Genomic DNA, 14,044 nt, shown 5'->3' on the forward strand with positions numbered 1-14,044 from the left:
GGGCTCGTGACTGAGTCCTACATGGTACTTCTGAGAGGTGGTAGAACTTCTGGGATGGCCATAAGTCATGGGAGGTGTGCCCTCCTGAGGGACTGTGGGAACCCTGTTTCTCAGGCTCCAGACCACTTACTCTGACTTACAAACTCTTTCTTCTCACCAGCATCACTATGAATCCATGTAGATAGCAAGATTTCAAAACTCTAAAATGTGAGCTAAGCTTTATCGCTAAGCATTTTCCTTTCTTTCTAATATCATCCACTTCAGGCATCTTGTAACAGATGCAGCACTGACTAACACATCAGTTTGTAAATATAGTCTTGTCCTCTCATTAATTAGCTGGGTAGATTGAAGTTTAGGGAAATATCAAAGATAAGTGAATGCCAGAAAACAGGAAGCTGAAAAAAGAGAGGAGCTGAGGCATCATGGAAAAGAGACCTACAATGTTTCACTATTTCTTCTCTTTCACATAATATGGAGCACAGTATTAAGGAGATATCAGTCAAGGAACTCATATGCTTTGTGTTAGATCATGGCTATTTCAATGCAGTGTGTATTTGAACTTTTGTTGGAAAAAGCTAAAATTAAACTGTGGTTTTCAAGAAAAATCCAGTATGCTTAGGAAAAAGTAAATCTTAAAAATTTCTTATGGATGGGAAGGTAAAATAAGAGGTTTCACATTACCATCACAGGTATTAAGACTTTGATACTAAAAGGGACAGTTTGGCTTTAATTGCTACAGTAATGGAGCTTTCAGATATTATATTCCACTGAAAGGCCCCAGAGCTCCATTTCTGTATGGTCTCTGCTCCAGTTATATCCTCTGCAGAATTAACTGTGATTTCCTGATAAGACATTTACACCCCAGTAAAAACCTGTACACAATACCCTATGATTTCACCTTCCTGCCAAAACTACAGAAATCTATCCAGACAGAAGTGGAAACAAAACAAACCAACAAAATGAGATAATGGTCGGACAGGGGTGTACATGATGTAACCAGAGGAAAGAAGTAATTTGTGAATTATTTACAAAGTGATTCTTTTAAATTGATTGTTTTTATATCATTGTCTAAATTGGATAATTCACTGTCCAGGTGAGGCTCTTCAAATACCTTGGGATGTAATGGAATATTAATCACCAGGACATTCAAAAACATAAAAGCAAATCCTTGACATGAATGAGAAAGTAGCCAAGTTCCCGAGCACATCTCTCTGCTGTGTAGTGTTATGGCTGACAGGATGTGAACTCAGGAATGCTTCCCCTTGGGCTGGAGAGAAGGCTCAGTGGTTAAGAGTGCTTGCTGCTCAACAGCACCTGAATTCAGTTCCCAGAACCCATGTCAGGCAGCTCACAACTGTCTGTAACTCCAGCTCCAGGGCAGCTGGTGCTGTCTTCTGGCCTCTGCAGCACTGCATTCATGTGCTTGTGTGCACACACACCACGCCACACTGTACACACACACACACACACACACACACACACACACACACACAATTTAAATAAATAAGCTTTTTATTTAGAATTGTTTTTTATTCAGAAATTTTTTTTCCAAACACACATAGGAGGGGGTATGAGTGGGCCCCCTCTGCCCATGTGGTTTTGACAGCAACAAGAAAAATGAGATAACAACCCTCCCCCGCCCAAAAAAAATTAATGGTGTGTTTTTATGGAAAGAAGGGGTACTTTAAAAGCTGAAGGGAACAGTGGGGAAGGGGACAAATGAGGTCAGCACTGGGAACGTTGCAGGTGAGAGGCCATTTTATAACACTTCCTGTTGATCAAACCACTGTGGACATCTTCTTTGCCCATCAGCTTGGGCCAGCATCTTGGCAGTCATGGTGACAGTGACATTGAAGGTCGAGGCTACTCCAGTGCTTTTGGTAGGAAGATCTGTCCTGCACTAGTGAGTCCCGGATCACAGAACATTTCTGGCGCCTGACTCCAAAGTAGCAACCCATTCATGAAAAACTTGACTGGTCTTGCCTATCAGGACACCAACCTGAGCTGGCGTAATGCTGACGGAGGTCTTCCCTGCCCAGACAGAGGGCGAATCCTTGCAGCCACGTCCTGACAGGTTCAGCCCATCATGAGGCTATTGATATAGGCGTTCTACCCAGATATTGCGCTGCTGCTGGGACTCCTCTGATGGCTGCTGCTGGGGACTGCTGGCTGGGCTTGGTTTGGCAGGCGGGAGGAGGCAGAGAGCTCCGGGCATGTGCTGCTGTCCAGAATGCGCTCTGTTAGCTAAGTAAAAAAATCTTAACTGACTTCTAGATGAACTTTGCTGAAGAGGCCAACCAGATTGCAGCTGGGGCTAACAAGCGCATAGTGGGGCATCAGGAAGGCATTGTCCTATGGCTGACTCCTAGAATCCACCTTTGTGCATCTTGGGTGTACAGTTTCATTGTGGCTTTGCAGATTCACACCGTGAAGTTGCAAGAACACTTGACTCTTGTCAACCCCTATCAAGTTTTGATGGTGCATGACCGCAAAGGGCCAGCAGATCCTCACTCTATCTGGTCATGAGATCATGTGACTAACAGAAAGTTCCATAAGAAGATAGGAGTGACAGCTCCTCACTCTCAGCTCTGCAGTGTGGCTGGTGAGATGTCTGCCAGGTGAGAGGGGTGTTCCTATGCACACACCTATGGTCCTAGGAGCAGATGGTGGAAGAGCTCAGAACTATGAAGACATTGTAGTCTTTAGACAAACCAGCCAACACTTGAATTCTACTCAGGACTAGTTCAGGGAACTACCTAAAACTAAATACCAATAAATCTACATCATCATCTCTCTGAAGAAGTACAAAATGGCCAACAGGTGTGGGAGAAAAAAGTGCTCAAGATCAGCAAACCTCAAAGACTGTATAAAAATTCACAGCGAGACGTTGCCTCATTGTAGTAGGAATGGCTTTCATCAAAGAGCGAGTGACAAATGCTCGAAAGGATTCAGGAAAAGGGAGCCCTACCTCATGCGTGGGGAGCGTGGATTAGTGTAGCCACTATGAAGAACAGTGCGGAGGCTCTTTAAAACGTCAAGTATGAACTCATAGTGGACCTGCAAACTTTGCAGGGGACCTGTACAAACTCAAGCCAGACCCAATCTCATCACGGAGAGGGGAGACGAGCAGGAAGTCCCACCCCCTAGCCAAGAAGCTATTCATAACTTCTAGCTTCTGGGAAAGGAAGAGTCAGTTTTCTTTTAGGGTATGGCCCCAGGAAGGCTGGCCACACTCCAGTGAAGACCCCACACTCAAGCATACATGGACAGCACAAACTACACTCAATGAGTTAAGAAAAATAGAAGGACATGAAATTGGATGGGTTGGGAAGGAAAAGCAGAACTGGAAGGAGCTATAGCAGATACGATCCATTATATGAGACTCTCAGAGAATTAATAAAAATTGTTATTAAAGAACAACACATACCAAGAGGGAAAAAAATAGAGAACTGGACTGTAATGAGCAGCCCTACTGCTGGGTCTACAGCCAAGTGGAGGAAAAGCTTTCTGCCAAAACAACACCTGCTCTCTGTATTCACTGCAGTAACATTCACAGTTAATGATCAAGATACAGAATCAACCTGCTTGCCTATTGACTGACTTGATAAAGGGGCAAAACCAATATGGTATGCATTGTGTACAACCAAACACTGCACAGCCACAGGAAGAATGGATCTTGTCATCTGCAATGACAAGGATGGAACCGAGTGTGTGAGTTTTTTAAAAGAGAAGAAAAAAATAAGACATAAAGAAACCAGGCACAGGAAGACTATCTCCACCGGCTCTCATTGAATGAGGAAGCAGAAAATGGTGATGTCATAGATGTTGAGAGTGGAGCAGCTGCCAGAGTGTATAAGGAGGATGGGTGTTGGGAGGGAAAGAGAAAAAAAGCTGAATTGATGGCTCCTAAGTTACAGGCAAGAGTGAGGAGCCCTAAGTGATTAGAATTAAGGATTGTATGTTGGCCTCTTTGTGTAGCCATGACTAAATACCTGACAGAACAAGCCAAGGGAGGACAGATGTATCTGGCATCAGTTTTAGAAGCTTCAGCCACAGGAGGAACACAGCACTTTACATCATGGTGGCCAAGAAGCAGGATGAAAAGCTCATAGGAAAGGGCAAAGGTGAACTAAGCCCCAAGGATAACCCAGCCCCAGTAACACACTTCTCCTAACTGGACTGGACCCCCGCCTTTCAACACTTCTTGATAATTCCATCATATTATACATCTATCAATAGACGGATCCATCTATAAGTCAGAGTTCTCATTATTCATTTGTGGAAATACCCCCAAGGACAAGCCTAGAGAGAGTGGCACTTCTCTGCTGCCCTACACATCACCAATATAATTAAGTGCACACGTAAAATTAGCTGTCACATACCAATATGTCTACAGTAATAAGAAAAAGGTTTTTCCGTAAATACTGACAGGTGACTAAGGAAGTAGGTGTGTGTGTCTAAAGTATTCACTTATTAAATGTCAAAAGTGTCCATTAATTGACACACTTCTGTTCTCTACATATAAGTTTGTTTTGTCTTTTAGAGACAGGGTTTCTCGCTATAGTCCTGGCTGTCCTGAAATTAGTTCTGGAGACCAGGCTGGCTTCAAACTCAGAGAGATCTGCCTGCTTCTGCTTCCCGAGTGCTGGGATTAAAGGTATGCACCACCACAGCCTGGGTACATATAAGTTTAAAGCACACACACACACACAAAACAAAATTAAAACAGAAGAAAAGTGTGCTATTTAAGTTTCTGGATTATCCTAGGCACTACGTTATGTTTTTTTACAAAAGATATTTTAGCAGAAAAATGACAGATTCAGGACTTGCTGCCTATAGAACCAGGGAAGAGTAGAAGATCGTCTTCAGAAAGGGAGAAGCCATGAGTGATTGTCAGACATGACTTGGACCATTCCAGAGCTCAGCCTTCCTGCTTCCTGTCTTAGGCCAGGGACTTCCAGGAAGGAGCTAAAACTGGAACTGTATGTATGGCAGAAGCTGGGGTGATGTCATTTGGCTTTCTTCTTTTAGTCCTTGTGTAGCTCCTGCAATGTCCCCATCAATGGTCAAGGAGAAGACCATTCACTATATCCAGGGATATATGGGTCTCTATATAAGTCTCCTAAGCCTGGCACATGCTCCTCCCACAACACTGCCTCCCTGCCTCAGCCCCTACCCCCAGCTCCTCTTCTGTAGCTTCTCCCAAGGCCAGATGTTCTGTATTACCTCTCATGGTTGTCAAGCTGGACTGAGAACAGAGATGCCAGCTGCTGGATTGGCTCTTGTCCTCTAGAGCCATGAACACCAGATGCCTTGTAGGTAACTTTCATTCAAGGCTCTGCTTGACAAAGCAGATCCAGGTCCTAACACATGCTACTACCTCCTGTCAGCCTTGGCCTTCTGGATTTAACAATACCCAATGGTCACCATGCTTCTACTTCTGACCTCTGCGATTCAGTGTACCTTCAGCAGTCATGTGGATTCAAATCATGACAACCTTACCTCAGAAGCCTGCTGCTGCCCATCCCCCATGCCATCCTCTTTCTCTTCTGATCAATCCACACTGGATAATCCTTTCCACAATCATACCATGTACATGTCTGTCTCAGGACTGTTGCCCTGGTCATTTGTCCCCTGAATTCAGCTCTCTTCTTCCATGTGTAGATTTCTTGGATCTCTGCTTGGGTCAGTTTCAGAGTAAACTCCCTCTTATCACTGGGCAGAAAGTCAGACCTTGACCACAACACTATCTCATCACTTAGCTTTACTTCATTACTGCTAACACATTACCTACAGAGGGAGGAAGGAAGATGAGAAAGAGTTGGAGAACAGGTAGAGAGGGATGTAGAAATATGTGCAGATGGATGGATGATTGCATGAATGGAGAGATGGATAGATGGATGGATGGTTATAATATGGGTGGATGCATTGATGGATGAATGGGTGGATGGGTAATGGATGGGTGGGTCAGAATAGATGGACAGAAAAATTCCTAGAGGCCAGGTGTATGGATGTGAAGATGAATGACTACATGGATGAATGGATGGAAGCACAGATAGGTGGGTTTTATGTCTTCTTCCTGTAATAGGTGTTGCATTAGGGCAGCATTTTCACGTTTTATTTATGCTACATTCAGAAGTATATCAGTTTTTTAAAATTTGGTACCAATTTAAACACTTAGAAGCACTTTGTGACAAATGACTAATTTGTGAAAATGAATAATATTTTATATCGGTTTGTTTTCTTCTTTTTCTACCTCTCATTCAAGCCTTGCTCCCCTTGTGCAAAGGAGGGTTAAAACAGGAAAGAGAAGGAAGCAAAATTAAAAGTCCCCTGACTGGTTTCTTCCATCTCAAGTTTCATAGAAATGGTATTTTTTTTTTTACCACTACAAGAGCCAGCTAGAGAAATTATAGCATTTTAAGAAATCCTAGGACTGAGCAAGGAAAGAAGAGCCTGCTTCTCCAAAGACAAGGCATGTGCATAGCTGGCAGAAAGTGCTAGGCAGGAGAGGTCACCCAGGGAGGGCAGCATTGAGATACAAACCACAGAGAGGCTCAAAGGGGAATGGGGTTCCTAGTCTTGGATAATGGGGGCTCTTAGTGAGGGCACATCTGAGAGTCAGAAGGGCCTGGATTGACCAACATCCAATCAGATAGATAAATGGACTTCAAAGTCACAATAATGAGAACTGTGGGAAACAGAAACTGGCACCTCTTGAACATTTGAGTTTGGGCCTTGGCCCCTTCCCTGTAACCAAAAACCCTTTGGGAACAGGCCATCTGTCCTTGTTTTCTTTCTGTTACTGTGATAAATAATGTGACCAAAAGCAACTTAAAGGAAGGAAGATTTTTATTTCAGTTCCTCTGTAGGTCACAGTTTATCACTGAGGAAAGTCACAGCAGGAACCCAAGTAGGAACTAAAACCACGGAGAATGCTGGTCACTCTGGCTCATGCTGAGCTAACTTTCTTATACAGGGCCAAATGCCTAGAGAATGGTGCTGCTCACAGTGCCCCCCCACCCAATATCAATCATCCTTCAAGACAGTTTCTTACAGACACAGCCATAGGCCAAGCTGATAGAAGCTGTTCTTGAGTTGGGGTTACCCCCTGCCAGGTGTGTTGACAACCAGGACTGACCATCACATCATCTTTCCAGAACACCAAACAGTAGCCAGCAACTGTGAGATCTCCTTCATAACCCAGTTGAGTTACCTGAGGAGGAACATTATTCTAGAAGTGCTGGAGTTGACGATTCAGCAACAGAATGTCAAGAGCTATAATTCCTCTTCCTACTAAGATCCCTCCCCTTAATGTTGAGACAGTTACATAAACCCAGGTGCTCAGAGAAAGTATCAGGTGATGAGTGAGGGCAGATAGCATGAACATACATTTTGACTCAGCCCCTTAGGTGGATGAACTTAGCCAAGTTGCTTAAGCCTCTGTGCCTCAGTTTACCAATACATAAAGAACGGTAAGTGTAGCCCTTCTCTGGGACAGCTATGGATGTTTAATGTGTTGCTATAGTAGTGTTCTAAGGAAAACTTCATGATAGGCAAGAAAAGCCATGGGCTGTCCAGTGACAGCATGAGGCAAGCTTCTTTAAGATCTAGAACCCTGCAGTCAAGGACTTCCAGGATGCTACCGCAGAAAAGGCAAGCCTGAATACTTACTTAATCAGGGTCAGCCAGAGAACACCTAACAGGGGTGTGAGAAAGTACCTAAACTCCATACTCAGTGTTCATCGGAGCATGACATGAGGTTGCACAACATGATCAGAGAGCAGCCTGAGTAAATGACACAGGCCAAAAATGAAATGACACCTCTGTCTTTCTGCACTTAGCTTATTTTCACTTACCATGAAAATATCTTCTCACACTATTGATTGGTTAGCTTAGACTGTTGGCACAACCTAGACTCAACTGGGAAGAGGGTCGTAAAGAGAGTTCATCTAAATCAGACTGGCCTGTGTCTGTGTCTGTGGGAGATGGCCTTAATTCAGTTAACTAATATGAAAGACCCAGCCCACTGTGGGCAGTTCCATTCCCTAAACATGAGGTCCTGACTTGCAAAAGAGTAGTGAAATCAAGCTAAGAACAAACAAGCAAGTCAGCATGTATGTCTCTTTGTCTTCTGGCTGTAGATGTCATGTGACTAGCTACCTGAAGTCTCCACTTTGATTTCCTGACTTTCATGGACTGTAATCTGGAACTGTGGGATGAAATGAACCCCTTTTCTCCCCATAAGTTGTTTTGGGGCAGTGTATTTCATCACAGTAAGAGAAACGAAACTAGAATCCCATGTTGTCATATAGGACAGACTTTCCTTGCTTTTGTAAAAGTTAAATAGTATTCCTTTTTTTTTTTCCACTGGTTTGTGCCTAGATTGTTTCTATATCTTGGCTCTGTGCTGCATAAACTGGTCACTTCCAGCTACTCATTTCATTTCCCTCCAGAAGTGGAATTACAGGATTGTATAGCAAACTTGTTTTCATTGTGAATATTTTCTATAAATACATGGAACCAATGTATATCACCAACACTTTCCACCTAAGCCACTGTATGTAAAATTTCTGTGTGTGTAACAGCTTAGCTAGTTTTAAATAAATACCACTGAAATGCTGCTAGAAGTAAAATCTAAAAGAATGGAATATAGCCAGCATTTGTATCTCTTTTATACGTTTTCATATTTTTTCAAATTTGATAACAAACATCTCACAAGACTCTTTTATGATACCAGACTTTTACTGAAGAGATGAGAGGAAATATAAGAATTCCCTCACTCTGCTGGTGGAGTATATGGGATGTGTAACCACCCTGTACTTTGAAAAATGCCTGTGAGGAACAGAGCAAACAAACCTGGCGTGGAACACAGACTCTACATAGCTGGGATTCTATGCTCAGGAAACACTGTTTCAAGACCCTCTAACACAGGTGCAGTGATCCGAGGACCTCACTCTTCAGAGTCCCAAACCGGAACCCACCTACATACTCTTCAAAGGGATGGGGGCATGACTTTTGATGTGTTTGTTTAATAGATGCCAAGGACAATATCCACTACACTTTAAATTTGTCTAGTATTTAGAAAACAATTTGAATAACATTCAAAGTAGTAAAAACAGACATACAGAGAGAGAATAGAATAATAGAATTTAAAAATTAAAACAGACCAGTTATCTTATGCTTGCATGATAGAAAGTGAGCAAAGAGAAAAAGGGAAGAGATTTTTGAGTGATGGATGCCAAAAATTATATCCCAACACCTTGGAGATGATATATCCCACCACCTTGGAGATGAGTCTTGCTGTCATTAGTTTGGTGAAAAGAACAGAGAGAGACAATATCCCACACCACTTCATTCACATGGAGACTGGTTGCAGGAAGCCCCAGCCTGTGATTATAAAGGACACAATGACTTTTCCTTTGGTGATGTCTGAGTATTTATGGACAAGCAAGGAGTGTAAGAATACCTTTTAGGGACATTCCCATGCTTAGGTCTGGCTGGTAGATGCCTACAGCGGGAATATGGGGGATTTCATTGTGTCATCCATTTCAGACCTTTGTATTTTTTCTATGTGTAACTCAGTGGGAATTAGCTGTCAAATATCCTGACACTACCAGGGAGGTATCAGAAAGAAAGAAATTGTAGTTCAGAGGGGAGCAGGTCAGAAAGATCACTGGGTCATGAGTTTGTGGAGCCTGTCTACAGCACAGAATGCAGAGTCTTGAAAATCCTATTGCTAGCCAGGACTTCTACACTCTAGAGCTACAGTTCTGATGCTCAGCCTGGGATCATGAGCCACACTCTCTGCAGGGTTTCCCGAGAGGCTGCCTGGGAGGTCTCCGGAATTACTGCATCACTGAGGATTAAATCAAAATATCCCAAACTAGAAATGCACAAACCTTCCCTTTGGTGATTGACTTCTGGGGAGTTCTGGAGGGCAGCTAGAGCCCTGCTGTTTGGGCTGAAAGCCTCATCTAGTGTGGAGCAAATCTACCCAGGGTAATCCAGTTGGGCACTGGGTGGCTGCCCAGCTTCTCACAGTGAGTCAGCCACAGTTTTTTCAATTCTACTTTAGCTTTAGCAGTTCTCAGTGAGTCAGTATTTTTAAATGATCGCTTAGCTCCCACCTTCAGTACACAGTGAATTAATATAAAAATATTACATTAATATCTTCCCCTTTTCACTTTGCCTACTTTCTATCATGCAAGTATAGGCTAATTTTTTATTTTATTAAAATATTTTATTAAGGTAAATTAATTTAAGAGATTTATTCTATTCGCTCTTTCTTGTGTGTGTTTCTATTCTGAATGTTCATCACAATGTTTTTTAAATATTAGAAAAACTTGAAATGTAGTGGATCATAGTGTTTTCTTTCCAAATGCAATCTGGTCCCCTTCGGGGTGTATGGACTGCATATCCCTATTTATTGATTTCAGGCTAGAGCAGGTGGACTGCGTTAGTGAACTTGTGGCACAAGACAAGTGAGATATGAGCCCATGGGCCAGATACCTAAGCAATTATTTTGTGGTTACAAGAAAGAGGCCAGATAGATAGGATAGATACAATAAATAGCCAGGATGAATAGACTGTGAGTGGAATAAGAGAGGACCACTGAGTCTTGGAGAGAGGATGCCAGAGACCAAGAGGAACGATAACAAATTAGCATGCATTTCTTGTATAGGCCACAGACTCGGGAGACTGAACGACCGCGCAGTTTGTCATAGCCAAGGAACACTTGCACAGGTATACACGGGTATCCTTTTTCCAGATTCCGTGGATTGTGAAAAGAGTAAGATTCTCATGTGTTCAAAGAGAGCGAGAGGACAGCTAAGAGGCTGCTGACCTGCAAGGTGATTTACAGAACGATGTATTTATGCTGCAGCTATATATAGCTGAACCCCTGGCAGACTTGACTCATGGCAGCAGATATTAGACGGTGATGATGGTCAGACCCAGTTCCCCAAGACTCTACTCTCAAACTCTACTCTACTCTCAGAGTAACCCCTGTAAGCTACTCAAGGCTTGTGAATAATGATGCAAATAGTGTGTAATTAGATTGCACCCTGAACATTCAACCAGCAGAAGAGAGACTGGAATTAAAGAAGGAAGTATCTTCTCCATGTATTTAGGTCAGACTTGTATCAACAGTCACTCTTCATTGATCCTTATTTTGTTGTTGTTATTTTGGTTTTCTGAGACAGGGTTTCTCTGGGTAGCTCCGACTTTCCTGGAACTTGCACTGTATAACAGGCTGGTGTCAAACTCACAGAGATCTGCCTGCCTTTGCCTCCCGAGTGCTGGGATCAAAGGTGTGCGCCACCACCACCCAGCTCATTTGTCCATCTTTGATTGGCAATTCTTAGTTCTCTCAGTGGTGCTGGGTAGGATTCAACTAGGAAGACAACTTTCATCAGCATCAAGATAGTTTAGAAGACATTAGGCAGATGTTAAGATGTTCAAAGTGCTGCCTGTCATTAAAGCAATCTCAAAACCAACTCCCAAAGGTGTTGGTACAACTGGAGACCACAGTGGGATTGTCAAGATAAGACATGGAAGAAATACCAATCAAAGAAAACAATCTGGGAAGGATACAGCAGGGAAGACGGATCTCCCCAGACCACACACTATAGCCCTGGGAGAAGCAATATCTTGGTAGGTGTGGGGTGATGGGGACTGGATATACTGGAAAGGAAACATCAAGAGCAGAAAGGAAGGTAGGAAAAAGAGATGAAGATGATGGAGAGGAAGAAGAAGATGCAGAAGAAAGAGAAGGGAAAGAGGAGGGGGAAGAAGGCAGGAAAAAAGAAGGAAAGAGAGAGAAAGGAGAAAAGGAGAGAGAGAGAGAGAGAGAGAGAGAGAGAGAGAGAGAGAGATTTCCCTGGCTAAAGGAGCTACATTCCCCAGGGCAGTGCTCCCTCACTCAAAGCTGGTCAGTGCACTGCTGAAGCCTAGTGACTCAACAGCAGAGTTGTAAGGGGCTACCTGGGATCCAAGGCTCTCCAGTGTCAGCCCAGGACTCTGTTAAGAGCACTTAAGTCCTAGCCTATGGTTCAATTTTTTTTTTTTTCCTGCCGCTGGGCTGCCGCCGGATGTCTCCCAGGAGGCCCGGATGCAGCTCAGCGGACGTGCCTGCTTCTCCCACATGAAGGTCAGAGCGCAGTCGGCTTCTGGACAGAAACAGATAAAAGTTGGAGTCTCAGCTGAAGCGTGCAGAATGAGGTCTGTGCTCCAAGGCTCCCGATCTCACTGGGGCTATGGAAAAGAGTTTTCCCACCAAGTTACAGTTAGTTCTTTTTATGAGAATGCGGGCATCAGACGGCAGCAGAAACTCGAAGCTCCGAAGCTGAGGGTGATATCGTATGCAGTATTTTAGCTGTTGGATACTGGCGAATGCCTCTGTCTGATCTCGTGACCGCTAGAATGCAGGTTCCGGGGCTGATCCAAGCAGAGGGAACTTGGGGCTCTGAGAGGTCCCAGCTGACTCGGGCAGATTGAGCAGTTGCCTCTAAGGGGCTGGACAAACTCTAGCAGTGACCAAGGCAGTTCTGCTATGGCTGTCGGACCAGAAGTCAAAGCCAGAGGTCCAGCAATGAATCCTTCAGGGAGGAGGGAGCCTTCTTTCCCCCAGAATAAACAACGAGTCTCAGGCAATCTTTGATGAAATAGACTGTGCTCTCCTGTTTATTTCAAGTGAACAGGGACTTATAAACCTTGGGCAGTGGGAGAGGTTTTGAGGATGAATGTATGTCATTGGCTGGGACTAGGAAGCTGGCAATACTGTATTTGCATAGGGAACCATAACAGGAGACAAGCTTATATGATTGACCACTTGTAACCTTGAGTGACCATCTGTAACTTTGGGGGCTGTGTCATGTGCTCCTGAGGCAGGAAATAAGGAGAGAGCTTTGCTCCATGCCTTCCTTTCTCAGGATTAGATTTTAAGTCTCAAATGTGAGGTTTCTGGGGTTTGAACGTGCTCCAATCTCAATAGTCCCATGTCAGTTCCTCGGTGGCATGGTCCACAAGTCTGACACCAGCCTCTCCTCTGCCCACTCCCGATGCTGCTCTTCAGGGTAGGATCCTAAAGATTCCTCTGTTTCAACCACAGAGTAGCTTTCTGGGAGCTCTTCCCCTAAGGTGAGTATGCAGCACCTAATGAGATTCTCAATGTGACCCACCTCTGGCTGGGCTCAAATTAAGGTCTGAGCCATCTGTGGGACCCACCGAACCATTCAGTCCTGCTCGGATATCATCAAAAACAGCTTTCTATGCATTTTAATCCAATGATAAATATGAGATCAAACCGTGCAGTGAGCAGTGATGACTCATACCAAGGATTCCACACTCAAGGGTGTCCAGGACACACCACTCATGCCCAGAGTTCCCTAGTGGCCTGTCTATCCTCACTCCAGGTTTGACTCCCAAATTCTCCCTCTCTTTATCTCTTCTTCCCACCCTTCCTAATCTGGCTTTCCCCCTCATCTCCCCAGCAGAAAGTTTTTTAGTTCCTGATTGTATTCCCCGCAGGGCTCCTGCTTATGACCTTCAACCTTCTCCTCAGAGGGCCAGCCCCTCTCCACTCTGTGCCTTACTCCCTGAACCAGAGAGAAGCCTCCTCTAACCCAGCATGGGCACAGGCAAGTTTCTTTGTCCACAGGGACAGTTTGCAGTTTTATCCTGTGACCCCAGTGATCTCAATCACAATGTCTATAATTTTAAATATGTTTAAACGAACTCTTTGGCAACTTCATACAACGCATTTTGATCACATTCAGCCCCAACTTCTTCATATACTCCCTCCCCCTTCCACCTCTACCTCTCTACACTCCCCTTATTTCATGTCCCTTTCAAAAAGTTTAATAACATGTCTACTCTGATCAGTGCTCTCGCATGTTCTCACAGGTGTGGGACCATCTACCAGGGCACAGTGAAACTTCTGGAGTCTACATCGTTAAAGAGAACTGACTCTTTGCCCCCAGGAGGCATCAGCTGGGTACAGCTCCTTGGTGATGAGTGTGTGGGGGGGGCTCATGAACCCCTT

The 14,044-nt window shown here is 44.0% G+C and overlaps 1 protein-coding gene and 1 pseudogene across 1 annotated transcript in view; both read right to left on the reverse strand.

The window, feature by feature from the left end:
• The window catches only part of Tmem132d (transmembrane protein 132D), a 611,289-nt gene that overhangs the window by 253,847 nt on the left and 343,398 nt on the right, over positions 1-14,044 (reverse strand). The window lies entirely within an intron of this gene.
• LOC129675831 (profilin-1-like) lies at positions 1,726-5,532 on the reverse strand (annotated as a pseudogene).

Source organism: Psammomys obesus, unplaced genomic scaffold (assembly GCF_907164565.1).
Source record: "Psammomys obesus unplaced genomic scaffold, mPsaObe1.curated_primary_1811, whole genome shotgun sequence".
Taxonomy (NCBI): domain Eukaryota; kingdom Metazoa; phylum Chordata; class Mammalia; order Rodentia; family Muridae; genus Psammomys; species Psammomys obesus.